The sequence below is a fragment of the Canis lupus genome, chromosome 6, assembly GCF_048164855.1.
Source record: "Canis lupus baileyi chromosome 6, mCanLup2.hap1, whole genome shotgun sequence".
NCBI classification, from domain to species: domain Eukaryota; kingdom Metazoa; phylum Chordata; class Mammalia; order Carnivora; family Canidae; genus Canis; species Canis lupus.
The window spans coordinates 72,379,892-72,407,562 of record NC_132843.1 but is presented as its reverse complement, the minus strand read 5'-3'; the positions used below and the strand labels follow the sequence as shown (position 1 = coordinate 72,407,562).

The 27,671-nt window shown below is 41.5% G+C and overlaps 1 protein-coding gene across 6 annotated transcripts in view; it reads left to right on the top strand.

The window, feature by feature from the left end:
• Positions 1–27,671, top strand: part of HHAT (hedgehog acyltransferase) — a 346,103-nt gene that overhangs the window by 124,196 nt on the left and 194,236 nt on the right. The gene's annotated exons all lie outside the window — the stretch shown is intronic.

Here is a 27,671-nt window from a genome sequence, read left to right as displayed (position 1 = left end):
AGACTTCAAAGAGTTTGGGCCGCTGTCCTTTCTCTGTCCCCCACTCAAGGCGCATTTGGCATTTGGGTTTCTTCATCTAATACGATGACAATCTGTGCTTTCTGAACTGCTCAAAAATACTGTCAGGCTATGAAGATATATGAGATAAGAAAATTCTCTCCAGGCTATGTACAGATGCACAAAGGGTTATGTTTAAGTGGTTTCTTACTAACTTGGGACATGCTGCAATATATTATTTTATTGCTCCCTGTTTTTTGTGAAAATGACTCTCTGTATGTGAAACTGTCAATTAAAAACAATAGAATTAGGATAATAGCATAGGTCACAGTTGGCATTTACTAGCTCTCAGACCTGGGACAATTTACTAAATTTCTCTAAGTTTCAGTTTTCTTCTCTCTTAAATGACAATAATAATAGGGTGATAATACCCATAGTCAAGAGTTGTTTTGAATATCAGATAAGCTAATGTATTTAAGGCATTTGGCACATGGTAGATATTTACAAATGTTAGCTTTTAAAAAATTTTTTTTAATTGGAGTTCAATTTGCCACAAATGTTTGCTTTTATCCTTGTGTTATTCCTCTGCTTGGTGCACATGGATAGACAGATGCATTTTCTGAGTTTTCTCACTCTTCTTGATTTTGCCCCAGAAAGGTAGGGTCAACCTGAAGCTTTTGTCCTGAAAGATCCCTCAGCCCCCCTGCTGTTTCTGATTGTTGCCCTCCAGATGGGCTTGCCTACTGTTGTGTGTTTCTTATCACTTCCTGTATGTAACAAGTGACAGGGCTTGCTTTGAGATTTCAAATCTAATGTAGGAAGCTGAGACTGAGGACCTGCACCATCATAGGGTCAGCACTTTTTAGGCATCTCCATTTCCCCCACCCTGGCTTTGGCCCTGCTCAGAGTTGCTTGTCTGGCTCATTCACCATAGTAAGTGATTGTAGATGCTGAGTTTTTTTAAGCCTCTGTAAATGCATTTTATTATTGGTTCAGTTTGCTTCTTAGGATTAGAGATTTCCTATGGTTATTGCAAGTAATGTTAAATAATTGCTTTGATTTGTCCTTAATTACCTCATCAAATATCAAGGGTTGCCCAGTTTTATTGGCAGGGTCGGAGAATGCTACCAAAGGGGTTCTCTCAAGCCACGGGGACACAGAGTGGTTCTTGGTTGAAAGGTGAGCCTGTTTGGGAGGCTCTGTTAACTTTTGACCTACTGATAAAATTAATTCACTGAACAAATGGGTCGGGACCCAGCATGATTTAGGGTCACGTTACCAGTGACTGGTGTGCCCTTAGCATGGTTTCTCGGTCTCTTTGTGAATGCTTGCCCTAATGCATTTCTTGGGAAGCATATTCTCCTAAAGGGCTTCTCCAGGATTGGTTGGTGTAATGAAAACCATGACTCCTGGGCAGGCATGTTAGCTCCAGGCTCCTTGTCCATAGATCTCAACCCATTGATTGTCACAAGAGGCAGTTTAGACTGTTGACTGTATTTCACATTCAGAGTAGTTGTCTTCTTGTCCTTTATTATTTTAATTAATTACTTTTTTGTCCAATACCCTCTGTTGTCTCTCTACAATAAAGGCAGAGAGAGCATATTTGCCAAGACCTTTGTCATTTTCCATTAGAACTAACCTCAAATCGTGTAGACTCCAGGTTGTCGAAACACTCCACCATCCCTCCCAGTCAAAGTTTTAAGACAGATGTGGGTAAGAGAGTAATAAAAGTTGCTGTGAGGTGGAAGCTCTGGGGTGAGCCCTGAGAGTGATGTGGTCTTAGGCAGAAGTGTTTACAAGAGCTTGTGATGGAATAACAAACATGATCTTTCCTGGGAGTGACCTGGACTTTTATCCTGGCTTTTAATTTAATTTTTAATTAAAAAAATATTATATTTATTTATTCATGAGAGACACAGAGAGAGAGGCAGAGACACAGGCAGAGGGAGAAGCAGGTTCCATGCAGGGAGCCCGATGTGGGCTTGATTCCCGGACTCCAGGATCACGTGTTTGGCCAAAGGCAGGTGCTAAACTGCTGAGTCACCCAGGCATCCCTTATCCTGGCTTTTTAAATTTTAAGCATATACATGGGTCTAGATTTTCCCCTTAGTATTTTTCAGTTTGATGAAGGGTTTTCTAGATTGCCAGTTGTACTTAGAAACGCTTTGGTCTTTGTTCTTTAAGCACAATGACCATTCCACATTTAGTAGTTGAATTTAGGAAAGGAGGTCAACTCTGTGCTATAGTGAACAATTTAAGGCTCAGAAGAAGTAGTTTTGAATTGAAAAAAAAAAACCCAATAAAAATTATAGCTTCTTTTTTACACCATTTATGGATATTCCTCTGCCCATCAGAGGAAGTTTACCATGTGGTGTTCAGGGGCTGGTAGCCTAACCCTACAGTGGCCCTGGTCCTCACTCTAACTTTTATCTATAAAATGCACATTGAGGGAAAATAAAGTTTTTAATTTCTAGTTTCTATTTACATCTAGCTTTACATTAATATTTCTGGGCCATCTATTGAGGCCTTGAGGCAGATAGGGAATTGCTTTCTGTTCCTGGATGTAGGTCTGGGAAAAACTGAGTCAGGAGTAACTGTGAAAGCTGGCCATGCAGATTATTCTGGGCAGTGGCAGCCATTCACACGGTGGCACAAAGGGAAGAGTGGATGGGCAGTGGAGGGAAGCAATTTAAAAACAGTCTTTGCAGATTGTCTTGTGGTTACCTGACCTTCTAGAAAGTCCACACTGAATGAGTTGTAGAGCCAATGATGAGAGATGAATTTTTAGCCTCCCATTTTAAAAGCAGCTTACACACCTGAACACCATGCTGACTGATTGCACCATATTTCAGTCCACTTAATAGTGAGAGAAGACTTGAAGCCAGCAGCCCGCTGTATTGGAGAAAGCTGAGCTCTACATCATAGAACAGATGAAATTGGCCATCAGCAAAGAGATAATGTTCCTTGACATGCTAGTTCCAATTGGTCATGAAAAATTGCTGTTCACCCAGACAGCCCTGACCTGAGAGTTAGGAGCCAATGTTTGCTTATTTATTTTTCCCTTCTAGCTCTTTTCTTTCATATAATTCCTGTTCAGATACTTGGCAGGCATAACAAAACCCCGAGGAGTATGTGTATTCCCCCTTGTGTGATTTCTCTGTGGCCTTACAGACCTGGGAAATTGAGAATTTTCTGCTTAATTTTTAGGTTTCATGTTTTAATTTAGGTAGGCTGAGATCTGTAATGAGCATCTTTTGCCGGGAGTCATTAAAGATGACATTGCATGTCTGAGGTTTCAAATTAGGAGTCTGATCATGTTCCCCTGATTTGATTTTTAGCTATGGAAGCAAAGTGTGCAAAGTGATAGAATTTCCCATGGCGGCTGGTGAGTTATGGGTCAATTTCAATTATCTCAGGAATCTCGCACAGCTTGCCCTCTGCCTTTCTTGAATTATGATGCTCTCAGGTCTTCATAGGCAAACTCATGCATCACAGCTTAACCCCGAGAGATTTGGGCACTGCTAGACCTTAATGTGTGGGGACATGTTGGGGCTGGGGCTGGGGAGGAGCCTGAGCCCCTTCTTTCAGTGGGGAATTGATTGCATGAACTTTTAGGTCAATAGAAGAATTTAGGTTCCTAGATGGAGAGTTGGTCCAGGCATGTGGTAGATGGTGAAAACTAGCTCTACAGACTGCTAGCTTTACATTTAGTCCTGCTTTTGAATCATGTCTGACCTCGGGTTGTAGGACAGGATGGCAAGCACGGAGCTGGTGAAGTACACACCATGCCTACCAGCCTGCTAATAACCAGGAGCTTGCTACTTACTAGTTGTGTGACTTGGGCAAATAATTAAAATGCTCTGGGCTAAGCTTTTCATTTCTAAAATGGAGATAATAGTACTTGCTGCATAGGGGCCATGTGAGGGTTGACTGAGCCTGGTGTTTAGTAGGTCCTTGGAAAGGGATAGCTTCTTCGTTGTTTTGCACTTGAAAACCTAGCAAAACCCAGAGGTAACTGAGAAATCAGCCTGTGGATGGGCCAGGCTGGGGAGTGATGGGACTGGTCGGGGAAAGGCTTCAGTCCAGCTCTGAGCCTGAGATGTGACAGCTCAGAGATAAAGGCTGTGGAGAGAGCTCGATCCAGTTGTTTGTGCCTCAGTTCTCTCTACTGTTGAATGAAAAAAAAAAAAAAGGACTCTTATCATTAGATGATGTCTATATTCTCTTCCGGTTCTGTCTTTAGGTGAGCCTCAGCCACACTGGATGGGGGTGACCACCAGTCCCTGGTGGTAGAGTACCGTCTCCCTCACTACCCATGTAATTGGGTAAAAAGTCACTTAACTTCCTAATGCCTTCGTTTTCTGACTTTATTTAAAATAAAGCTCATCATAGGACTTGCCTCCCTGGGTTGTTGTGAGGGTTCAGTGAGACCACTGCTAATGCAGGAACACAGGGCAGGCACATGGGAGACACCAAGATATTAGCCGATAATCAGAATTACAGATGTGCAAATGGACTTTACACCGGTCGCTTTTTAATTTCCCAGAAAAGACAGGCCTGAGAGCACGGGCGGCGGAAGGAGGTGGAAGGTAGCAGAATAGGTGGCAGTATGTGGAAGGCACAGATTTCAAAAGTAAAGCACAGGGTCCCCGTAATCTGCACCGATTTGACCTCTCCCTCACCTTTAGGGGGAGATCTTCTACTAGTTGGTTTCCAGCTACTGGAATCACCTCATATTTTATCTTTGTCTTATCCTATCTCAACAGACGCAGAAAACATATCTTCCTTCTTCTGACAGTTGTGTTTCAAAATCCCTTTACCTTTTCCTCCACACACAGACATCCATAAATCAGAGTGAAAAGGAAATACCAAGTTGAAGCAAATTTTATGAACCATTATTACATTTTGGTTCCTGGATTTATTTTGACTTCAAAGATAGATACCCTGCTCTCCTCTCCATTTCCTCCCTGTGTGGAGGGTGTTTTCAGTGCATGTATTACTGGGCAAACTCTCAGCCTGGAGGCTTTTAGAATAAGCAGAAGTCTGGCACAAGAAACACCGTGGGGACACCTGGGTGGCTCAGTGGTTGAGCGCCTGCCTTTGGCTCAGGTCATGATCCCAGGGTCCTGGGATCAAGTCCCACATCAGGCTCCTTATGGGGAGCCTGTGTCTCTGCCTCTCTCTGGTTGTCTCTCATGAATATAAATAAAAATAATATCTATAAAAAAAAAAAAAGAAGAAACACTGGGGTGTCTTCTAATGGATGACTCTTCGGCTGGTCACCTGTGACTGGAGCACAGCCTTCGAGAGTCCAGATCTGGAGCCTGTCTGCATGGGGTTTGAATCCTGGCTCTACTACTTATCATCCAGTGACTTCTCTGTGCCTCAGTTTCCTTCTCTGGAAAATGGCGATGTTCCAGTGCCCAACTCTGGGAGCTGACGCTCTGAGTCACACTGCACCGGAGGCCTCTACTTGCTCACACCCCAGCATCCCGTAAGCTCTTGGAGGGCAGTGATCAGACCTCGCCCTTGGCTAGCCCCGTGTCCCCAGCACCCTCCAGCATTTAGTGGGTTCTCAGGAAGTCTATGCCACAGGGAGGAATGGTCACTTTTCTTGACCACCCAGTCATTAGAGCAAACTTTTCAGACGTTTTGATTCGGGAGCCGCGCAGGTCCTCCCTGTAGCGCGCACTGTCGTGTGGTTGCTGGGGACGGTCCCTGCCGTGACCACTGCTGGTGCTCTGCCTCCTTTGTCTCCGTGTGTTTCTCAGTAAGTCTCAATAGTCGGTGTGCTGAGGTTTTGTGTTGGCTTGCAGGTTTCTTGCGAGCGAATCTTCCTTGAAAGGAATGAAGGGTGCACACCTTTTTAGCTTAATTACTCTCATTATCATATCAGACATCATGCCACATCCCCGAGAGCGGATGGAGGAGAAAGTGGCAAAGTACAAGGAAGAAAAGAGATTCCATCCAGACTCTGACACGAGAGAGGAGTTTGACAGCTGTTTGTCTTTGAGGACAGGAGTTTTCTGAGGCAGGCCTGAAAAGTAGAGATCCTAATCACTTGGGTGGGAGATGAGAACCTGGGGGTAGGACTGGGGGTGAAGCCTTTCTGGAACCTGTTCTCACAATGAGTAATAGTAAGACTAATAATAGTGATGGTAGTAACAGCAGCCCTGACATCTGCAAGCGGCAAACATATCGAGCCAGGCATACTTCTAAGTGCTTTTATATATTTATTTAATCCTCCCAAAACTCTATGTAGCTACCAGTATCCCCACGTTATAAATGGTGAAACTGAGACACAGAAAGGTTGAGTAACTCTCCTTAAATCACACAGCAGCTAGTAAGTGGTAGAGCTGGGGTTTGAACCCAAGTGCTCGTAATCACTACCTTCGCCTGTCTCTCCAGCTAAACGGACCTGTAATGAATTTCTCTTCCAGGGTCTGGAGCATGAGGCTTGTGTGACAGGATCTGAGACTTGGGGGTATCTGAGAATGATGATCACTGATGGACGACCCCCTAGGAAGGGAGATGGCGCAGGGAGGGTGGAGCCAGGCAGTGGTTTGGCCTCCATGTACCAAGGGGTGAGGAGAACGGGAGGGCATTTGACCCTGAGTCACTGAGTGCTCTGGAGTAGTGGAGGGTCCGCTCTCCTGTTAACATCTCTTACGTTATAAACAACAATCCAGAAATAGCTGCTTGAGTGGAGATGGGAGGGGGGTTCACCTGGTGCTGACATAGAAACTTGGCTCCATTTCTCTTGCCAGTGTCTCCTTCTATGTGGAGCTTGGCTGCTGGCCCTCCTTGATGGCTGTCCTCCTCCTCCTCTGTTTCTGGATCTCATGTTAGGCTGGGTCAGATCCCATTTGCCAATAAGAATGGAGAATTGCCCCACATCTGTCAGTCTTTAAGCATCCAGGACCTCAGCACTATTAATTTCTAATTTACACCTTCCCTTCAGCATACTAGTGTTGCTTTTTGCTCCACCTCAGATCGGAGGATTAAAACCAAAGTGCAGCCTGCTTTTACTCTTAAATGCTTCTAGATATTTTGATGTATCAGTTTTATATTTGTATGCAGTTAGATCTTTCTCTGCATAGTTTCTGACTTTGGTGATGAGCTGAGGAAGTCCATTTGAAATTTATTTATTTTTATGTAAGGCAGGAATTCCTCCTTTGGGGATTCACAAGCTACTAAAATGATTTCTCTTAGAATCTCAAAAGCCTGCTTATCGCAGACTCCACGTCATCTAACATAGTGCCTGGCACATAGTAGGCACTCAACAAACAGGTATTTCCTGAGTCAAAGATGAATGATCCCCTGTGCCCTCATATCCTTGAGGAAAAGATAAAAATGGACTTACTTTTTCCCCCTATTTATTTAGTTTTTGTTTTTATTGAAGTTCAATTTAAAAATTGACTTACATGTGAAGTGTAGGTCTAACTTATTTCCAGTGGTTAAGTTGCCATCCTAACTGCATTTATGGTGATATCAAATGCCATCTTTTGCCATATTATCTATTTCCTATGTGGTACCTGAGGCTTTTTCTGGATCCACCTTGTGACAGCATGCATTCCAGCATGTTTCTTTACAGTGTGAATATTTTAATCTTTTTTTGTATTGAATGACTTACCATTAGAATCCCAGAGGGAATTTGTGTTACTTTATGGGGTCTCGTGAAAAAAAGAAGGGGATGAGTAAAGAAAACAGTTTTATTTTTTTTGTTAGAGGCTAAAAGCCAACCAATCAACCACCACTACCACCATCACAAAAGCAACGAGGTAAAATTTAAAGGACCTTCATTGTTTTAGGGACGGGGAAAAGGCAGAGATTATTCTCTGTTCTCAGTGGGCTGGGAAGGAGTGAACCCCCAACCATGAACAGTCAGTGGTGCTTGTGCAAAAAGAAACAATAAGGCTCGCATTCAGAGTCCTCTGAAGAAAGTAACAGGGTTAGGTAGGTGTCACCTGGAATGGGAAAACTATGCCCAAGGTGATTCTGAAAAACTGAACCCACAGATTTTCATCCTGGAACTTCCCATTTACTGCTTCTCCTCTCTGTTCTGTCTTTTTTTTTTTTTTTTTTTTAGTAAAGATTTTATTTATTCAGAGAGAGAGAGAGAGGCAGGCAGGCAGGGAGAGACACAGGCAGAGGGAGAAGCAGGCTCCATGCTGGGAGCCTGACATGGGAGTCGATCCTGGATCTTGGGGATCATGCCCTGGACTGAAGGCAGGCGCTATACCGCTGAGCCACCTGGGCTGCCCTCTCTGCTCTGTCTTTGTCTCTCTCTGTTTCATACTATATAATGTCTGTAGCCCTGGCCATGGGAGTCAATTTGGCCCAGGATTAGGAGGAGCAGGACCAGCTACTTTACTTATCACATGAGAGGAAGGGAGGCCCTTGCTTCTGTTGCCTTGAGTGAAGGATGCTCCTGGTATCCCAGATTGCCATTCTCAGTGCATATTTCCTAGGAAAGTTGGTCTAAACCATGGTCAGATTCCATATTATTATTACAACTGGCCTGAAGAATAGGACTCAATTAGCGTGTAATGGAATCATCTTTGAATGTTGTTAAATGGCAAACTATGAACCCACATCTAGATTGTGACTGAGTAGTTTGGGATAGGGTTCACTAATCTGAATTTTATTCAGCAGCTAACATGATTCTGTAGTCCACAGACCACACTTCAAGAAGCATTTGTGACTGCTATTGTTGGCTTTCTGACAGAGGCCAGAAATCTTGACCTAGCCTTTAAGGCCCTCCCTGATCTGGTCCCTGCTACTTTCTTTCATTCTCTGTATTTTTTTTTAAATTTCTTTTTGTTGGAGTTCAATTTGCTAACATATAGCATAACACCCAGTGCTCATCCCATCAAGTGCCCCCCTCAGTGCCCATCACCCAGTCACTTCAACCCCCTGCCCACCTCCCTTTCTACTACCCTTTGTTCATTTCCCAGAGTTAGGTGTCTCTCATGTCATTCTCTGTATTTTTTAAAAGGATTTTATTTACTTATTCATTTTAGAGAGAGAGAGAGAGAGAGAGAGAATGTGTGTGCTCAAGCAGGGGAAGAGTGGGATTCGGGGGAGAAACTTTTAAGCAGACTCTCTGCTAACCATGGAGCTCCATGTGGGGTTTGATCTCATGACCCTGAGATCAAGACCTGAGCCAAAATCAAGAGTCAGAGGCTTAACCAACTGAGCCACCCAGGCGCCCCAGGAGTATATTTTAAAAAGAAGAATAAAGAGAGTATTTCAGGAAAGGATAAACTGGTCACCAGAGAGAGTCCAATGCTTCTGGGAGCTAAAGGGAGGGGAAGACTGGAAAATGCTTTTCGGTTTGGTCAACCGGAAGTTATTACTGACATTAAAAAGAGTGCTTGTTTCAGTGGAGTAAAGGGGCTGGGAGACACATGTGAGGGGTTTCAGTGTGAGAGGTAAGAAAACCCTTGCCTCTTACATTCCCTTCCTCCAAGCAATGTTCTAGCCCTTGCGGACTGTTTGCTGTCCTCCAAGGACGTCAGCTGCTTCTTCACTTGTGCTCCTCTTCCACGCATGCTCTGATTGTTCTACCTCTACGTTTCCTAGTCTCACCTCACACAGCATCTTTCTTGGGGCGCCTGCCCTGGCTCTGTAAGGTTGAGTTAGGTATCCTCCTGCCATGCTTCCACCGTGCCCTCTACTTTTCACTATTACCATGGCATGTACGAAGTGGCATTGTCATCTCTTGTCAACTTGCCTCTTTCTTTTACTGGGCTCTGAGCCCCTTGAAGACAGGGCTTGCACCGTTCCTGTTACCTTGTTCATGCCTGTCACAATACTGAGCAGTTAATAGGCATTCAGTGTATGTGGAGTGAACGGTGAGAAAATGAATGAGCATAAAATTCAACAATGGCTATAATGATGCCTGTGGTAGGACCACTGTCACATATGCCTCACTCATACATACCATACATTGTTACTGATTATATGACAAAATATTACTGTTAAGTAGCTGATAACACATGCTCTTACCCATGCAGGATTCTTCTCTGTAGAGGCAGCACATATCATTGCTCCCATCTTATCCCGGGTGTGAAGAACAGAGGAATAGAAAAAAATGTTAGTTTCCTTTGCCCCTAGGAGACATGTGCTTAACACATCAGATATGTGGTGGAATATGATGAGGCTCAAATGACTAATTTAGATAGTAAGAGTGCGGTGAGTTCAGAGGCAGGGAGATACCTCCAGCTGGGCTCATCAAGCAAGATGTTCTGAAGGAGTTGGCATCACGTTAGGCTCATTTCTTCACTTATTATAATATCTCCTATGAACCAGACACTCTTTGGGCAACACAAAAGTGTCTGTGATAAAGTCCCTAAACTGTCAGAGGAATGGGCAAGGAGTGGAGCAAGAGGACTATGGAAATGGCCACATAATGCTAAGTATCCTCCTAGGCATTTTCCTATACATCATGTCACGGATGCAGTGTACGCACTATCCCTGTAATGCATGAAATAAATGTTACTTCTTTTCTTTTCTTTCTTTTCTTTTCTTTTCTTTTCTTTTCTTTTCTTTTCTTTTCTTTTCTTTTCTTTCTTTTCTTTTCTCTTTTCTTTCTTTCTTTCTTTTTCTTTCTTTCTTTCTTTCTTTCTTTCTTTCTTTCTTTCTTTCTTTCTTTCTTTCTTTCTTTCTTTCTTTCCTTCCTTCCTTCCTTCCTTCCTTCCTTCCTTCCTTCCTTCCTTCCTTCTTTCTTTTTATAAAATAATTTTTATTGGTGTTCAATTTACCAACATACAGAATAACACCCAGTGCTCATCCCGTCAAGTGTCCCCCTCAGTGCCTGTCACCCACTCACCCTCACCCCCCGCCCTCCTCCCCTTCCACCACCCCCAGTTCGTTTCCCAGAGTTAGGAGTCTTTATGTTCTGTCTCCCTTTCTGATATTTCCCACACATTTCTTCTCCCTTCCCCTATATTCCCTTTCACTATTATTTATATTCCCCAAATGAATGAGAACATATAATGTTTGTCCTTCTCCGATTGACTTACTTCACTCAGCATAATACCCTCCAGTTCCATCCACGTTGAAGCAAATGGTGGGTATTTGTCATTTCTAATGGCTGAGTAATATTCCATTGTATACATAAACCACATCTTCTCTATCCATTCATCTTTCAATGGACACCGAGGCTCCTTCCACAGTTTGGCTATTGTGGCCATTGCTGCTATAAACATCAGGGTGCAGGTGTCCCAGCGTTTCATTGCATCTGAATCTTTGGGGTAAATCCCCAGCAGTGCAATTGCTGGGTCGTAGGGCAGGTCTATTTTTAACTCTTTGAGGAACCTCCACACGGTTTTCCAGAGTGGCTGCACCAGTTCACATTCCCACCAACAGTGTAAGAGGGTTCCCCTTTCTCCACATCCTCTCCAACATGTGATATTTCCTTCCTGTCTTGTTAATTTTCCCCATTCTCACTGGTGTGAGGTGGGATCTCATTGTGGTTTTTATTTGTATTTCCCTGATGGCAAGTGATGCAGAGCATTTTCTCATGTGCATGTTGGCCATGTCTGTGTCTTCCTCTGTGAGATTTCTCTTCATGTCTTTTACCCATTTCATGATTGGATTGTTTGTTTCTTTGGTGTTGAGTTTAAGAAGTTCTTTATAGATCTTGGAAACTAGCCCTTTATCTGATACGTCATTAGCAAATATCTTCTCCCATTCTGTAGGTTGTCTTTTAGTTTTGTTGACTGTATCCTTTGCTGTGCAAAAGCTTCTTATCTTGATGAAGTCCCAATAGTTCATTTTTGCTTTTGTTTCTTTTGCCTTCGTGGATGTATCTTGCAAGAAGTTACTATGGCAAAGTTCAAAAAGGGTGTTGCCTGTGTTCTCCTCTAGGATTTTGATGGAATCTTGTCTCACATTTAGATCTTTCATCCATTTTGAGTTTATCTTTGTGTATGGTGCAAGAGAGTGGTCTAGTTTCATTCTTCTGCATGTGGATGTCCAATTTTCCCAGAACCATTTATTGAAGAGACTGTCTTTCTTCCAATGGATAGTCTTTCCTCCTTTATCGAATATTAGTTGACCATAAAGTTCAGGGTCCACTTCTGGGTTCTCTATTCTGTTCCACTGATCTATGTGTCTGTTTTTGTGCCAGTACCACACTGTCTTGATGACCACAGCTTTGTAGTACAACCTGAAATCTGGCATTGTGATGCCCCCAGACATGGTTTTCTTTTTTAAAATTCCCCTGGCTATTCGGGGTCTTTTCTGATTCCACACAAATCTTAAAATAATTTGTTCTAACTCTCTGAAGAAAGTCCATGGTATTTTGATAGGGATTGCATTAAACGTGTATATTGCCCTGGGTAACATTGACATTTTCACAATATTAATTCTGCCAATCCATGAGCATGGAATATTTTTCCATCTCTTTGTGTCTTCCTCAATTTCTTTCAGAAGTGTTCTATATACTTCTCTATTTTAAACAGCTGATCTACTCTTCTTCATTGAGATAGCTAGGAATGGGCTCAGAAAGGGGCATTTGAATTTTAAAAGCCAATGGATATTTATTTACTGAGTGCCTAACTATGCACCAGGCACTGTTTTAGGTCCTATGTTTACATATAAAGTAGTAAGAAAACTGAAAAACATCCTGCCCTCACAGAATTTCCTTAATAATAGGAATAGAGTTCCATTTAAACAATAAATAATAGAACTTCCATAATAAGAATAGTCTGCTTGAATAGCTTCCATATAATAATAATAAGACAATAAGCAAAACAAGTAAACTATATAGCATGTTAGAAACATATAACCACTATAGAGAAAAATAAATCAGGTGAAGGGGATGGGGAATGGCAGGAGTTTTAGTTGTCAATGGAGTGGCCAGGGGAGGTTCACTGAGAAGGTGCCATTGGAGCAGAGACCTGAATGGGATGAAGGAGTGGCCGTGTTGGTGGCTGAGTGAAGAGTTTCCCAGCACAAGGTTCTCTTGAGTGCAAAAGCACAAGGCAGGAGAGTGAGCCTGCGGTGTTTAAGGACCAACAAAGTTGCCAGTATGGTGGGACAGAATGAGCAAGAGTAAAGTGTGATAGCAGATGGGGGTCAAGAGAACAGGGGGCCATTTTAAGGCCTTTGCCTTTTATTTTTGCTTTATGCTTTTTAAGTTCTCTTTACAGGGTACTCAGGAGTATTATGTCTTCTTCATGAAAAGTAACTACTTTATCATTTTATGATGACTCTCTTTATTGTTATTAATATTCCTTGTCTGAGGTTTATTTTGTCTGATGTTAATATAGTGACTTCAGCTTTCTTTTGATATGCTTTCATGGCATATATTGTTTCATCTTCTTACTTTTAACATTATCATTAAATTAGAGAGGGAGACAAACCATGAGAGACTCCTAACTCTGGGAAACAAACAAAGGGTTGCAGAAGCAGAGGTGGGCGGAGGGATGGGGTAACTGGTGATGGGCACTGAGGAGGGCACTTGATGGGATGAGCACTATTATACTATATGTCAGCAAATAGAAATTAAATAAAAATATTTTTAAAAATGCAAAATGACATTTAACAATGAAAAAAATAACATTAAAATTAAATGAGGTTTTTGTAGACACCATAGAGTTAGATTTTGCTTTTTTATCTAAGCTAACTCTGGGAAACGAACTAGGGGTGGTAGAAGGGGAGGAGGGCGGGGGGTGGGAGTGAATGGGTGATGGGCACTGGGGGTTATTCTGTATGTTAGTAAATTGAACACCAATAAAAAATTAAAAAAAAAAATAAATTGACAATCTCTGCCATTGGGGCATTTAAACCAGTTAGAGTTAATGTAATTATTGGTATTGGTTGCATTTAAAGCTATCATCTTGAAAGTTATTTTTTAAACCCCATTTTTTTAAATGGCTTCCTACTTATCCATCCATCCATCCATCCATCCATCCATCCATTGTGGTAGCATATAATATAAAGTTTACTACTTTAACCATTTATAAGTGCACAGGTCAGTGATACTAAGTGTATTTACATTGTTCTGCAATCATTACCCATATCCATCTCTAAAGTTTTTTCATCTTTCCCAACAGAAACTCCATACCCATTAAATAACTATTTATTCCCTCTTCTCCCCTGCCCATTTCTCGTACTACTAATTTCTTTGTGTAGATCTAAATATACCATTTGACATTATGCTCCCTTCTGCCTGGAGAATTTCCTTAGCCTTCTGGTCTGCTGACTAAACTTTTATTTCTTTTTTCTGAAAATGTCTTTATATCACCTTTAATTTTAAAAGACATCTCTACTGGATATGGAATTCTTTGTTGACAGGTTTTGTTTTTCAGTATCTTCAAGGTCTCTCTCCATTATCTTCTGGCTTGCATAGTTTCAGACAAGAGGCCTTATGTAAGTCCTCTTACATTCTGTTTCGTTTTTCCTCTAGCTGCTTTCAAGATTTTATCTTTGGCTTCAGCAGTTTGACTGTGATGTGCCTAGGTATATTTTTCTTTGTGTTTGTATAGTTTGGAGTTCTCTGAGGTTCTTAGATCTGTGGTTTATTATCATTAATTTTGGAAAGTTTGTGGATACTATGTCTTTAAATATTTCTTTCTTACCATTCCCTTTTTATTCTGCAACTCCAATGACCTGTATGTTAGAGTGATGTTAGCTCACAGCTCTTTGATGCTTGGTTCTGATTTTTGCCTCCCTGCCCCCGACTCTTTTTTTTTTTTTTTTCTCTTTATGTTTCAATTTGGATACCTTCTGTTGGCTTATCTTTAAGTTCATTGCTCCTTTCTTCTGTCATGTCCACTCTTCTTCTTTAGATCCCAACCTAAAGTTGTAAAGGAAGATGAGGATTGACATTGGAGTTGGGCTTCCATGGAGGTCATGGTGACCTTGACAGTGGGAGTCTCAGTGAAGTGGTGGGGGGCAAAAGCCCCACTAAAGTGGGCTCAGAGGAGAATGGATCTGATCTGACCCCAGGAACCCCAGGGTCTAATGAGGGGAAGCTGGTGTACATGGTGTGGTTAGGGTCCAGATTTCCTGTCTTCCTGACTGGGCCTCACCACAGTTCTTCTTGACTAAGCAGACCCCTTTGAGTCTTAGCCAGGCCCTGGCAAGGCTGTGCACTACACTTTGCAGTGACCTCACTTGCTATTCATCACAGGTGTCCCTAAACCACCTAAATCAGATCTATGGGCCCACATCTTACTACCTTCAGTGCAGGAACTTCTGAATATCTCCTTGCCAAAGGTTGCTGAAGGAGGCTCAGCAATGCTAACTAGGCTCTTTCCTTCACTCTGCCTAACTATATTTACCCCAATATGGCCACCCTTTGTTGTTGTTTTAAGATTTTATTTATTTATTCATGAGGGACAGGGAGAGAGAGAGACAGAGACAGAGACATAGGCAGAGGGAGAAGCAGACTCTGTGCAGGCAACCCGATGTGGGACTTGATCCCAGGACTCCAAGATCACGCCCTGGGCTGAAAGGCAGGCACCAAAACACTGAGCCACCCAGGCGTCCCTGGCCACCCTTTGTTGTAAAGAGCATCCTGCAACCTCATCTATCAGAGTTCAACCAGAAAGGAAAGCCAAAGCTTCTCTGCTTGGGCTTTCACCTCCACCTATATAATAGCCTTCCCTTTTAGGACATGTTTCTGAGTTGTGTCCTCTTCCATCTCTTGCCACAGTTCACTGTGTCACAAGAGATAGCTTTTCTACTTCCTCCTCCTCCCTTCTCTTTTGACATCTTTCTCTAGGGCAGGTAATGTTATAGCCTAGCTTTTGTAGGTAAAAGGGAGGTATTCTTTCTGTAATACAGAGAAAAATACTTTAAGATCTGATTCAGTTAGACATAGTTCTGAATCCATGAGTACTTGGATGAGGAACTAGGGATTTCTGGGAACAGAATACATTGTTTTAGTTTTTAAAAAGTCCCTGTTAGAATTAGTTATTCTTGCAATAGTACTGTTTAGTAAGGATTTAGATGTTATCACCACTGCCTAAGAACCAGAGCAGTAAGTTGTCCAAGATCATGCAGCTAGCGTATTCTTATGGTATTAAAATCTAAATCCTAATCCTTTCAGTAAGACAGGTTTAGAGGCATAAATGTGTTTGCTCGTAGATGACTATGTGAAAATTCATATATTCAAAGCACCACAAGTGAATAGATTTCCTATTATACCAAGAAGAAAGGCAAAAATATTTGTAAGTCCTGAGATTTCAGTCTGCTCTAGCTACAGGTTCATTACCTGTCACCTTCTTTGTGATCCACCTGACTATAGTAGACATTCTAAGCTTTTCTCTTGACATGCTAACAAAATGATCTGATACGGTCCAACTGCTTACCTATTGAACACGATAGGTACTCTGTCTTCTGCTAAGTACTGTAAATTATTATAGGCCTGCAGGGTAAAAGTTAGGACTAATTCTCTTCCTGTTATGCTTGGAAATAATGTTTTATTCTTAAGCATGACATGCATACCTGGCTCCAACCTTCTATTTCAAGTTCTTCTCACTCACCTTATATAACAACAGTAAGAGGTAGGCCTTGTTCTTCAGTCCAGCCCACCCGGTTCACCCACATACCCCCATGACTTTGGTGCTGGGTTCCTGGTGCTGTAGGGTTCACCATGCCCCTCTTCCTTCTATCAGACAAGACACCACGCACTCTACAATTCAGTGCCAGCTTCAGTGTCACCTTTTTTTTTTTTTTTTTTTTTTTTGGAGCTATGCTCTACTCCCACCCCCTGGCAGAGGGATTGTTCATTCATCTTTGCTCTATGTTACTTTGTACTAAGTTCATGTATTCTAATGCTTCTATTTGTTAGTACACTCATTGTGTCTGGCTTATGGAGGCCGGAGCCTACCACTGCTTATTTATTTTCTATAAGGTATTTTACTTTGTATAGTAAATGTCTATATTTGGCAAGAGCCTTGCATTAGATCCTTGCTATTCCAAGTACGGTCTGAAGGACTGCAGCATCAGACTCTCCTGGGAGCTTGTTAGAAATGCAGGATCCTGAGCCTCACCCGAGACCTACTGAATTAGAATCTGCTTTTTTAACAAGATCTCCTGGGGACATTGTACACACATTAAAATTTAGGAGGCACTGGGCTGGGCTAGATGAATCCTAAGGATTCCTCCTTCCTGATTTGCCACAACTCTGTAGACTACCTGGGTAATGGCCTTGAGTGGCTGTAAAGGGACTGGGCCCCAGGAGAACTTTGCTGGGAGCTTTTACTGGTGTTCCCAGGGGGTAGGACCACAGAATGACTGAAGAGGTGGCAGATAGGATAAGCTCAACCAGCCTCAGGGTATGGAGGGGACTGGCAGGTGGCTTTTTGATAAAGAAGCAATCTTGAAAGGCAGACTTAGAGGTACACAAACCAGATGGAGAGGCCACCGGTCTATAGTCACAAAAACCTAGGAAAAATGAATCCCCCTATCTGTTGTCTCCAGAAGGCATTTGTCCTCCAGCTTGTTTTCCTACATGTAGATTTCTCCCCTTCTCTGCCCTCTTCCTTCTGTCCCCCTAGAATTGTTCCTTGTGTGTGAGAAGCCCATCCAGGAAGGAATGCCCAGTTTCTCCTGGGAGCTGACTGTGACCTGCAGACAACCTTCTTTGAATTTTGGAAGGCTGCCCCACTGGAGGGAGGGATGTCATTCCCAGTGAGACTATGTACATGGGAGACTCAGCCCACCAGACTTTAGAAAGCAATGCTTGTGGACATGACCTTCCTGGTGAAGCAGGGATGATAGATACAAGTAGTCATCACATTTCTGGGAAATGTTGCTAGCCGCAGAAGATTTGCTAAGAAGCTAATTAAAATATACATCATGGGTATCCTACGGTGCCAGTTGGGTTATGATTAGTGAGTGAGTGCACGCGTGGCACTTGGGCGAGCTGCTTGCTGTGTTATTACAGCCGAGCTTCTTCAGCTGGGAGTGGGAAGCGGCGCTGTATCAGGGGACTGAGCAAAATGGAGTCACAGAGGCTTGACAGTGGCAGCAGCCCAAGTCCTGTTATGACACATTGCCATCATGATGTCGATTTGCAGGTAATAATATTACTTGTCTAGTTGGCAGCTGACCTAATTGGTAGCAGTAATTGTCATAGCAATATATTTCCCGGACTTTCTTTTTGTTGCAGTAGGGATTAAGAACCCTTCTTTTTTTAAAATTTTAAAAAGATTTTATTTATTTATTTCTGAGAGGCAGAGACCTAGGCAGAGGGAGAAGCAGGCTTCCCCTGGGGAGCCTGGCACAGGACCCGATCCCAGGACCCTAGGGTCACAACCTGAGCCAAAGCAGATGCTCAACCACTGAGCCATCCAGGTGCCCCAATTAGGTACCCCTTTTGCGGTCTGTCATTTTACTGTAAAAACTGAGAGCTGAAATGTTAGGTTCTCCAGGATTTCTCAAGGGAGAAATTGACTATTTTGCAACAGGCTTTGATGCATGTACTTGAGACAGGTTATCTTTCCTTTAAATAGTTGTGTGGTAACTCAGTCCCATGAAACTGATCCATAGAGAAATCGGAGGAACTAGTTTTATATGTATATGTTTTCTCTGTTATATTTTCTATTTGACAGCAGATTCAATTTCCTAAAACTTAGTAACAGTATCATCTGACTCAAAATCATTGACAACTAAAATGTGGTCTGTGTGCTTTGCTTCCTCAAGGTCGTTGATCACCCAGGTCCCATAAGTAAAGCCAAGAAACTACCAGCACCTCTCCTGGGGTTGAGTGGAGCCCTCAACTTGGGTTACCTGTGGGATTTGGCTGTGACCTTGTCTCCCGGAATGGCAAAAGAGGAGGGTTAGGGCTGCCTCTTGGAACCTGGGAAAATCCTTAAGTGTCCTGAGGGTCTCCTGGCTGAAAAGTCAGAGGAGAGGGAAGGTGTGAGGTGAAGTGGGGAGAGCTCTCTCTTATCTATCAAAGCACTTTCTTTTTTTCTTTTATTTTTTAAAAGATTTTATTTGAGAGAGAGTGAGTGAGAGAACACAAGCAATGGGAAGGGGGTGGGTAGCTACCCAGGCACCCCATCAAAGCACTTGGATGCCTTCCTGTGTGACTTATCCTTCAGGAATGTATTTGTCCAGACCTCTGCTCCAGGGGGAATTTCTGACTCTCCATCTACCTCTTCATTCATTGATCCAAAAAATATTTGCTGATTGCCTGATACATGCCAGAAACTGTGCTAGGTGCTGGGGACAGAGTAGTGAACAAAACCAGCGAAAGCATGCACTGTCACAGAGTTTACTGTAGCTGGTGAGACAGATAATAATAAATAGTAAGTAATACAGTGTACTAGGGCCTAATAAATGCTGTGGAAAAAATAAAACCGGTTAGGGGTTGCAATACTCAGTCAATAAAGTTTACTTTATTTATAAAGTTCACTGAATTAGCTAATTCAGTGAACACTGAATTAGCAAATAACTAAACCATTGCTCCTAAGGGAGATGTAGGGTTAGGTTCCTGTGAGCCTTTAATCACAACATTTGACAGCCAGTCAATACATAACCTTGTTTTAATGTGTGTTTCTGTTTAAAGACATTTGATATATATCGTTGATTCATTAACATTGAACTCTTGGCCCACAGCAGTAGAACTTATGTCTGAGTAAATCTTATGTAACATATATCTTTTTTTCTATAAGGCCCATCACAGCCTTCCTGTGCCTAGAAGCACGAGACAGCCCTTCAGCACTGTACTTGGGGGCCTTTCCCAAAAGTGAAATCACCAATGAGAAGCATAAAAATAAACTAGGCACACTGTGAAAAGGACCTTGTCTGTGATGTGGGCTGAAATAAGATGTCAGAGTGTCATGTTGTTCTACCCAAGATGGGCATGTGGCATTGGGTGGCCACAATGAGCTTGGCTGTGAATGACTGTAGAAGTGACTCAAGTTTTTATTTTGGGGTTACAGATTTTAGTGAGTAGACAAATTCACAAATATGTAATCAGCAAGCTATGGAACCAACTGCAAATGGAGTGATGAGAGTGGGCCTCAGTGAGAAGGTGACATTTGATGAAGACTTGGAGGAGGATGTGAGTCACATGGGTTCTTGGAGAAATGTTCCAGGAAGAGGATGCTAGTGAGTGCAAAGGCTCTGGGCTGGGAGTGTGCTAAAGTGTGCAAGAAATAGCAAGGAGGCCAATGTGGCTGCAGTGGAGTGTGGAATGATCAGACGAGAGTGGTGGGAGATGGAAGCAGAAGGGATGCAGGTTGGGTAAGAGTGCCAATATAAGCTATTGACATTTTTTTTTTCTAAATCTGAGATAGCTTATTAGGATTCTCCAGAGAAACAGAACCAGAAGGAGATACACACATAGATTCATGTATATATGTTCGCATATATGTGGGAGGGAGGGAGAGAGATTGATTGATCCATTGAGAGAGATTTTGTACAGAAATTGGTTTACACAATTATGAAGAAATCTTATAATCTGTCACCTGTGAGACCAGAAAAGCCAGTGGTATGATTCAGTCGGAGTCAGAAGGCCTGAGAACCAAAAAGCTGATGGTATAAATCCCAGTCCAAAGGCCCAAAAATTGAATGGCTAATGATATAAGTCTGAATCTAAGCCTGAAGGCTTGAGAGTCAGGAACACTGATGTCTGAGGACAAGAGAATATGGATGTCCAGCTCAAACAGAGAGCAAATGTGCTCTTTTTCTGCCTTTTTGTTCTAATCAGGCCTTCAGTGGACTGGATATGCCCACCCACATTGGTGAGGGTGATCTTCTTTACTGACTAGCGATTCAAATGCTAGTCTCTTCTGGAAACACCTTTACAGACACACCCAGAAATAATGTTTTACCAGCTATCTTGGGCATCTCTTAGCCATTAAGTTGACACATAAAATTAACCACCATATTCAATAATCACAAATCAATCAACATGATATGTTAATAAAAGATAAGAGCCATATGATTTCAGTAGATGAAGAAAAAGTATTTGACAAAGTATAACATCTATTCATGATAAGAACCCTCAACAAAGTAGATTTAGAAGTAACATACTTCAACGTAATAAAGATCATATATGAAAAGTCCACAGCTAATATAATCCTAAATGGGGAAAAACTGAGAGCTTTTCCTTTGTGGTCATGAATGAGACAAGGATGTCCCTTCTCACCATTTTACTCAACATAGTACTGGAAGTCCTAACCACAGCAAACAGACAACAAAAAGAAATAAAAGGCATCCAAATTGGCAAAGAGGAAGTCAAACTTTCACTATTTGCAGATGAAATACCCTGAAAGACTCCACCAAAAAACTGCTAGAACTGATAAATGAGTTTAGTAAAGTCCCAGAATACAGAATCGATGCAAAGAAATCTGTTGTATTTTTATACATCAATAATGAAACAGCAGAAAGAGAAATTAAGGAATCCATCTCATTTACAATTGCATCAAAATGATACGATATATCGGAACAAACCTAACCAAAGAGATGAGTGACCTGTACTCTGAAAACTATAAAACACTGATGAAAGAAACTGAAGAGGACAAAAAGAAATGAAAAGACATTCCATGCTCATGGACTGGAAGAACAAATATTGTTAAAATGTCTATAGTCACCAAAGCATTGTACATATTTAATGCAATCTCTATCAAAATCCCAGTAGCATTTTTCATAGAGCTAGAACAAACAATCCTCAAATTTGTGTGGAACCACAAAATACCCCACATGGCCAAAGCAATCTTGAAAAGCAAAGCTGGAGGCATCACATTTCCAGGCTTTAAATTATAAAACTATAGTAATCATAACAGTATGGTACTGGCACAAAAATAGGCACACAGGTCAGTGGAACAGAATGGAAAACCCAGAAATAAACCCAGAATCATATGGTCAATCTTTGGCAAAAGAATATGCAAAGGAAAAAAGAATGTCTCTTAAATGGCTTTGGGAAAATGGGACCACTTTCTTCAAGTATACAGAAAAATAAATTCAAAATGGATTGAACACCTAAATGTGAGACAGGAAAGCATAAAGATCTTAGAAAGGAACACAGCAGTAGCTTTGACATCAGCTGTGGCAACTTTTTCCTAGATACATCTCCTGAGGCAAGGGAAACAAAAGCAAAAATGAATAATTGAGACTACATCAAAATGAAAAGATTCTACACAATGAAGGAAACAGTCAACAAAATGAAAAGGCAACCTACAGAATGGGAGAAGATATTTGCTAATGACATATCCAATAAAGGGTAAGTATCCAAAATACATAAAGAACTTACAAAACTCAAGTTTGCACCTGGGTGGCTCAGTGGTTGAGTGTCTGTCTGTGGCTCAGGTCGTGATCCTGGGGCCCTGGGATTGAGTCCTGCGTCGGACTCCCTGCATGGAGCCTGCTTCTCCCTCTGCCTGTGTCTCTGCCTCTCTTTCTATGTCTCTCATGAATAAATAAATGAAATCTTTAAAAACCAAAAAAACAGAAAACTCAACACCCAAAAACAATCCAATTTAAAATAGGCAGAATACATGAACAGATAGGTCTCCAAAGAGGACATCCAGATGGCCGACAGACACATGAAAAAGATGCTCATCATCACTTACCATCAGAAAAATGCAAATCAGAACTACAATGAAATATCCCCTCATGCCAGTTAGAATGGCTAAAATTAATAACATAGGAAACCATTGATATTGGTGAGGATGTGGAGAAAGGGGAACCCTCTTGCACTGTTGGTAGGAATGAAAACTGGTGCAGTCACTTTGGAAAACAGTGTGGAAGGTCCTCAAGAAGTTAAAAATAGAACTACACTATGAGCCAGCAATTGCACTACTGGGTATTTACCCAAAGAATATGAAAAATACTAATTCAGAAGGATACATGCACCCTAGTGTTTATAGCAGCATTGTCTACAATAGCTGAATTATGGAAATAGCCCAAGTGTCCATTGATTGATGGAATGGATAAGGAAGATACCATGTATGGTATCTACATACATAGAATATTACTCGGCCATAAAAAGAGAATTTTGGCCATTTGTGATGTGACAAATGGTGCTAGAATGTGCTATCCTAAGTGAAATCAGAGAAGGACAAATACCACATGATTTCACTCATGTGGAATTTGAGGAACAAAACAAATGAGCAAAGGGGATGGGGGAGAGAGAGAGGCAAGCCAAGAAACAGACTCTTAACTATAGAGAACCCATTGATGGTTACCAGAGGGCGGTGGGTGGGGGGATGGTGAAATAGGGGATAGGGAATAAGGAGTCCACTTGCTGTGATGAGCACTCATGTTGTATGGAAGTGTTGAAGCGCTATGTTGTACATCTAAAATTAATATAACACTGTATGGTAGTCAACTGGAATTTAAATAAAAACTTAAAAATAATTAACCACCATAGATTGAGAGACATGGAAGGGATTTGAGTTGACGAGTGACACTGTACTGAATTATGAGACTGGTCTTTAGGATCAAAGGCAAAAGCAGTAAGCCAGTGACGGGGATGTTGCAGCAATCCAGAGCTAAGCCTTGATGCAGTCATTTGCTGACAACTTCAAAGAACTTTCCGGCACCTTCTTTGACCCTGAGACATTCTCATTTCTCAAAAGGAGCCCAGCTCCTGGGATTTGGCTGCTTTGCTCACTGCTTCTCAAAGAGAACTGAACCTTGACATTGCAGGACCCAGGGCCGCTGGTGCCTATCTGAAGATGTGCTTCAGCCTGAAATCAGACTAATTGGAGCTCTGGTTTCTATAAAGCAATTTGTCATTCTGTGTTATTAGTCGTGCACATTCAAATTATTTTAAATATAGGGTACCAGTAATTAGAAAAACACTGGCTTTCTGAATAAAAGGCACGCATATTGCCTTACTAAGTTTTGGCTTTGCTTTACAACCACTATCACAGCCCTTGAGAACCACATCTCATTCACCTTGACCGGGCAGGGGAAAGCGGCTAAACAGATTGCCTGCATGAAGATATTTGTATCCGAGGTAGAATGTAGAAATAATTCATGGCACGATGCTGCACTGCTTTAATGAATACGGAAAGCACTTTAGGTAATGCATTATTAAGGGCATGCACAGCAGAGCTTCCTTGTATACAATCGAAGCGTGAACTTATTTGCATTTTAGGTTACTACCTCTTTTAGATTTAATTAGATTTCAGACTTCAATCGATTTACTAAATGAATTTCTCACTGCTTAAAAGGTGTAATATGCTCATGACAGTAGCTTTTCCCCAACACTCTCTTCTCATTTCCTCATGCACCCAAGATCTCAGCTTCTGTCTTGGATTCAAAGCCAGAGGTTATTTTCCAGAGCTATTGTGCTGTATAAATGTAGCTGCTTTTGTTCTTGGAGACACTGGGGCCATGGGAGGATTATGTTTTTATCCATATTGTCTGACATGAATGTACCTCTTCTAGATTTACTACCAGTAAATTTAACTAAAGCACAGTAAAGCACTATCTTCTGTTTGGGTGGCCCTTTATCACTCTGAATCTTTCTACTGTTATTTTGGCACAACTTCCACAAACCTTTATTTTTACTGCGATGAGGAGAGCATTGGGACTCTTCAGATGGTGGGAAATTAAATGTAATGAATCAAACCATATTAGTGATTCTCAAGATGAGCTGGAGAGCTAGACCATAAAATGCAATAAATTAGTGATGTTCCACATTTGTTTAGAAGAGTAGAAGGAATGTTGCCTTGAGCCCCTGGAGGATCTTAATCCACTATTATTGTTGCCTACCTGCATGAATTTAAGTCACTTGTTTGACCTCTGAGCTTTCATGGCCTCATCTGGGCTCTTGATATCTTGTTATCCTAAGGCAGAGAAGTCTGCTTGATTTCTAGTGACTCTTTCCACCTTTAGGCTATGTGTGTGTGTGTATGTGTGTGTTGGTGGGGCAAGGGGAAGTGGTGTGAACAACAGAGCCATGTCTGATTATGTGTAGCATAGATATGTGATCTAGATATATAATGTCCATAACACAAAGTGGAAGAAGTGATATTATTAAATATATTAAATATATTAAAATATATTAGTTATTTTTTTACTTTCTAAATTAACTAGGGCCTCAGATTAAAGTCTGCTATGACCAGCTCCATGAAGGAAGTTATTTTTACTATATGTACTTTATATCTCCAAATGTACCGTATTTTGAAAGTTCAGTTAGAAACAGGATTAAAGACATAGCAACCTAAGTAGGATAATATAAATCCATTTCTATAAAGTAAATCTTTTAAAAAGTTTTTTTAGTTATCTTAGGGTGGGGAGAGAATGGGGAGAGAGGGACAAACAAATTCCTTGCTGAGCGTGGAGCCCCACACAGGGCTCCATCCCATGACTGAGACCACAACCCAAGCCAAAGCCAAGAGTTGCATGCCCAACTGACTGCATACCTAGGGGCCCTAATGTAAATCTATTTTTATAGTAAAGGCACAAATTCATTTTTCTACAGAGCAAAAGCTGTGTTCAGAATGCCATGAATTCACAATTTAGAATAAAATATTAGTTAATTTAAAATAAAATATTAATTAAGCAAAGCCCAGTAACAAAATAGGATTGTGGCTGAATGGTAGGCTCATCTTCAAGGAGAGGGCTAATTTTTATTTTTGTGAGACTCAGCTTGAACTAGGTTGTATAAGAGGTCAGTAAATTAAAAACAAAACAAAACAACTGCTGATTTTCCACCTGTACATTATGCACTTAAGGAATGATAAACCCTATTATTAACCCTAGACCTGGTTTCTCTCAAAGAGAGAATGGAAAAGTGCTCTGGAGTTTCTTTTAATCTAGAATATTCCCACAGCCTTTCTATGTCTTTTATGACACTGAAGAGTACAGTTCTCCCTTAGTTAATAGGACATTCTATATTTTTATTTTGTCTGATGTTTCCTTGTGATTAGATTTAGATTGTGCATTTGAAGAGTAGGAGTACTACATAAGAAACGTTATGGTATTACATTAAAGCATACTATGTCCAACAATTCTCATTAGTGATGCTAATTTTCATCATCCTGTTGTCTGACTCATCTACTGTACAGTTACCTTTTTTCCCCCTTTGCAACTAATAAGTGTTCTGTGGGAGGCACTTTAAGACATGCAAATATTCTGCTCTTTGCCAGCATCCCCCCACCCCCACCTCCGATTTAGCATTATGGTTGCTCCTTGTCTTATCCAGTCTTTACTGTGATGGTTGCAAATGACGATTTTCCAACGTTGGTACTTACCAGTTGGCATTCTATTGTAAATAAGAGCCTTTCTCCCATTTAAAAAATTGGTCTATTACCTGTATGGTTGTACCATTTCATATTTTTCAGAGGTTCAAATTCATAACTGTACTTAACTTTTTAGTGTTCAAATTGCTCCAGTCTTAGCCAAGGGAAGCCCCATCAACTTGACTGGGACATGCTCAAATGATATTTGGGAAGGATACTCCATATGTGCAGACCCTGCCCTGCCAATGTCCCCTCTCTCCTTTGTGGCCTCTGAAGTGTCTGTAAATAAGTCCAGGATCATGGCTGTCTATGTGAAAAGTACCAGTAAGATGAGGTATTTGGAGTTTCTTTGTTCCTCATTGAGCCCAAACTTGAACCTCAGTATCTTGCCTTATATCAAGTGGCTCTCAGAGGGACAGCAGAAGAGTGTACATGAGGATATGGATGAAGAGGGAGAAAGAACAAAGAGGCCAGACCTCCTTGCATGGAAGAGTGAGCCCAGGACCTAGTGGGGCTGAGAATGGAAAATGCACCTGTGCTAAGACATGGGACATAGAGTCTCAGAATCCGCCCATTCCAAGGCAGTCATTTTCTCTGTGGGCTCAGGATCAGGGCCCAGATACTTGTTTACCAGTTTGCTTTTGGTCAGAGCTATATCTTCATCCTTGTCTTTAGAGATGCTGAAGAGCAAGGCCCATTTGTTATCCCCTGTGGGTGCTCCCAGCAGACCTCACATGTCGACCTCCTCCACCAGCAATGCTTTGGGTTCCAGAGCTACTCGGACTGTGGGATCTCAGACTGCAATGCTCTGTGTCATCGTGGGTCTCTAGAGGGCATCATATAATAAGCTGTACTATTGTACTTCAGTTTCTTTTAATGCTAAATGAGGGAAAGAAATAGGATCTTTAAGATCCTCTTCAGCTTTAAAATTTTCTAGTTGTGAAAGTTGAGGTAGGACTTGTATGTACTTGAATTAGTATTCTCACAGATTTGTCCTTACCCATCAACCCTACGGATTCTGCCCGTGAGTCAAGGAAAATAGCGTTTTGCATGGGTTGTCTTCTTTAATAATTTCTTATCCTCTCGAATTATCCCTAATGATAGAAGTATAATCAGGATGTTAATTAATACACTTGCTAGCTATAACATAGAGATGTGGAGACACAAAGTGTTCTCACAATAAGGGAAATGAATTTCTATAATAGCCTGTTTAAGGCCATATTTCTGATTTCTTCCTAGGACAATATTAAGTTAATGCTTACCCGTAATGAAGCCACTCCAATTAGTCTCTCATTTCTTCTTCACTCATTTTGAAGGATTGTTTTGGAGATGTTGAAAGTGCTATTCACGTTATTAATAATTAGAGCTTTTATCAAGGAACTGGGTGCTTTTATAAGTACTCTAACCATCTGCAACCCTGAGTGTGTGTCCATTTGAGTGGACCGTCAGGATCCACACACAGACCTTTATTATGGGGCAAAAACAATGTTTCCTATACAGTTA